The sequence below is a fragment of the Lepidochelys kempii genome, chromosome 14 (assembly GCF_965140265.1).
Source record: "Lepidochelys kempii isolate rLepKem1 chromosome 14, rLepKem1.hap2, whole genome shotgun sequence".
NCBI lineage: Eukaryota > Metazoa > Chordata > Testudines > Cheloniidae > Lepidochelys > Lepidochelys kempii.
This window is the reverse complement of record NC_133269.1, coordinates 32,794,858-32,798,368: the sequence shown is the minus strand read 5'-3', so window position 1 is coordinate 32,798,368 and position 3,511 is coordinate 32,794,858.

Here is a 3,511-nt window from a genome sequence, read left to right as displayed (position 1 = left end):
AAGCTGGTAGAAATAAGCTTAGGGGGTCTTTCGTGTGGGTCCCCACATCTGTACCCTAGAGTTCAGAGTGGGGAAGGATCCCTGACACAGCTCACTTAAGTTACTCCAACTGATTTCTTCACCATTCAGTACAGCTACACCTAACACATTGAATGCAGCTGGGGTGCATGCAGATAATTCTCGGTGACTATTCCCAACTCCAGGGGGCAGGGTGAAGGTTGCACTGGCATGGACCTTAACTCTCTATTTCCTGGTTTTCAGTAGAAAGCGTTTTGATGAACTTGAGATTGTGGCAGGGCCTGAGCTGTCACTGGGAAACCTTAACTCTGTTAACAAAGGTTTGTTGGCTGGGTGGTTAGTGTTTTCATCACTCAATTTATTATAGCCCACAAGAAGAGCAGGAAGAAGGGGCACTTCAAAATCTTTGCTGGAGTCAGATAACTTGGGACCCTGAAAGCTGGAGACTGCTGGTACAGACACTTCCAACTCAGTGGGACTGTGGCTGTTTCTTTAAGAGAGGACTCGAATCTCCCCACATGACAGGAGTAGAAATTGCTGCCACTTTCCAGCTTCTATCTACCTCTGCACATGCTGCAAGAGGAGAGTGTGTTTATCAGTTTGGTACAAAAACCGATTTCCTTAAAGAAGCGTAAGGAAAAGCGATGAGAACACGCTGCTGCTCATCATTTATAGCCAGAATGAATTGATAAACTGAAATAGTGTTTTAAATGGTAACGATCTCAATAAAACCAATGAGGTCAGATCACACCTGTCATAAATATAAAGGCAAGGGTACCCATCCTTCTGTATACAGAACTATAAAATCCCTCCTGGCCAGAGACAAATCCCTTTCACCTGTAAAGGGTTAAGAAGCTAAGATAACCTTGCTAGCACATGACCAATGAGGAGACAAGATACTTTCAAAGCTGGGGGGGGGGGCAAAGGGTCTGTCTGTCTGTCTGTGTGATGCTTTTGGGGGGAACAGATCAGGAATGCAGCTCAGAACTCCTGTAAAAAGTTAGTAAGTAATCTAGCTAGAAATGGATTAGATTTCCTTTTGTTCAATGGCCGGTAAAATAGGCTGTGCTGAATGGAATGTATATTCCTGTTTTTGTATCTTTTTGTAACTTAAGGTTTTGCCCAGCGGGATTCTCTATGTTTTGAATCTGATTACCTGTAAGGTATTTACCATTCTGATTTTACAGAGGTGATTCTTTTACCTTTTCTTTAATTAAAAAATTCTTCTTTTAAGAACCTGATTGCTTTTTCATTGTTCTTAAGATCCAAGGGTTTGGGTCTGTGTTCACCTGTACAAATTGGTGAGGACTTTTATCAAGCCTTCCCCAGGAAAGGGGGTGTAGGGCCTGGGGGGATATCTGGGGGGGAAGACATCTGCAAGTGGGCTCTTTCTCTGTTCTTTGTTTAACATGCTTGGTGGTGGCAGCATAGTGTTCAAGGACAAGGCAAAGATTGTACCTTGGGGAAGTTTTTAACCTAAGCTGGTAAGAATAAGCTTAGGGGGTCTTTCATGCAGGTCCCCACAACTGTACCCTAGAATTCAGAGTGGGGAAGGAACCTTGACAACACCCGCATGGGTGTTGCATTGCATAGGCTGGGGAAGGCTGTGCCTACCCAAATAGCCTTGTGTGGCCCTGCCCATGCTCCTCCTCAAAGCCCTGCTTGCCCTTCCTTCTTGGCCCCAGCCCAGGCAGGCTACTCCTCTTCAGGGAAGCAGCATGCTGGGGAGGGGGCTAGGGCGGCCAGGACTTGGCGTAGCTGTGGCTGCCCAGTGCTGGGGGGCCTCAGGCACTGAGGCCATGCCACCTGCTGCTTGGGGGAGGGAGGGGAACGGAGGTGCTGAGGTGGCCTGTCCTGTGCGTGGGGTGGCCGGGGGTGGTGGTGGTGGTGGTTGCATGCCACCCACCCTGTGCTGGGGACCTGGGGGGGGCACGCACTACCTGCCCACCCTGTGCTGCGGGGTGGGGGAGCACATGCTGCCTGCCCTCCCTGTGCTCTGGGTTGGGGGGGCTGGCAGACATGGAGAGGGGGGCTTCGGCAGGGGAAGGGGGTGGGTCCTAGGGGAAGGGGAGTGGGGCTGGCCGGAAGGGGGGTGAAGAGGGGCAGGGGGCTCTGAGAGCCAGAGGGCACTGAGGGGTTAACAGCGATGTGTGAGGGGGCAGGAGGGTGGTGAACAGGGAAGCACAGGCAGGATGGGGCCATGGAGATGTGGGGCTGCTGAAGAGATGCTGAGGGACTACTCAGAAATCAGGGGGCGGGGGAGAATTCTGGGGCTCAGGGGAACAGAGCTGGAATAGAGGGAAACTCTCAGTGGCGGGATAAAGAGAAGGAAAGGGTGGGATGTGTGGAGAGGGGCTGTGGGGAGGCTCGAGGGAGAATATGAGAGCAAGCTGAGACTGGCTGGAGAAGGGAGAGCCAGAGGGTAGGAGAAGGGAGGGGGATGGTGAGAGATAAAATAGCAGCTCCCTCAGCCCATGGGGTAGGAGAGGGGCAGGGGGGAATCTTTTCCCCTAGAAATGGTCAAACAAGCAGGGGGGGAAGTGATAAGTGGCTCATCTGCAAATGAATAAAGAATTAGCCCCAGCCTTTTGGGGCTTTCCTTGGTCCAGATGTTGCTTCCCTTTTGGAGATTTCACAAGCTTCATAAGAAGTTCCAATTCATCTTTCAAATTCAAATATGTCTGACATTGATGCTAAGACATAATTATTTCTGACTTCTGACTCAAGCCTATCTGCACCCACATTTTGGTGAAACGAAATTTTGCCCAACTCCATGCTTGCCACCCCTTCTCATCTTTCCCCCTGCCCGCCCACAGATCTGTTACTGTTCAGGTTCAGTTTGGATGAGCTATTGCCAGCAGGAGAGTGAGTTTGTGTGTGTGTGTGTGTCCCTGGGAAAAAAAATGGGGGGGGGGTGTGTGTGTGAGACAGCCTGGATTTGTGCTAGACATGGCCCACCTTGATTACCATGCACATTGTAGGGAGAGTGGTCACTTTGGATGAGCTATTACCAGCAGGAGAGTGAGTTTGTGTGTGTGGTTTTTGGGAGGGGGGTGAGAGAACCTGGATTTGTGCAGGAAATGGCCCAACTTGATTATCATGCACATTGTGTAGAGAGTTGTCACTTTGGATGGGCTATTACCAGCAGGAGAGTGAATTTGAGTGTGGGGGGGTGGAGGGTGAGAAAACCTGGATTTGTGCTGGAAATGGCCCAACTTGATGATCACTTTAGATAAGCTATTACCAGCAGGACAGTGGGGTGGGAGGAGGTGTTGTTTCATATTCTCTGTGTGTATATAAAGTCTGCTGCAGTTTCCACGGTATGTATCCGATGAAGTGAGCTGTAGCTCACGAAAGCTCATGCTCAAATAAATTGGTTAGTCTCTAAGGTGCCACAAGTACTCCTTTTCTTTTTGCGAATACAGACTAACATGGCTGTTACTCTGAAACAGTTGATTGCTCCCATTGTGGGAAAATCACCAGCCCATTGTGT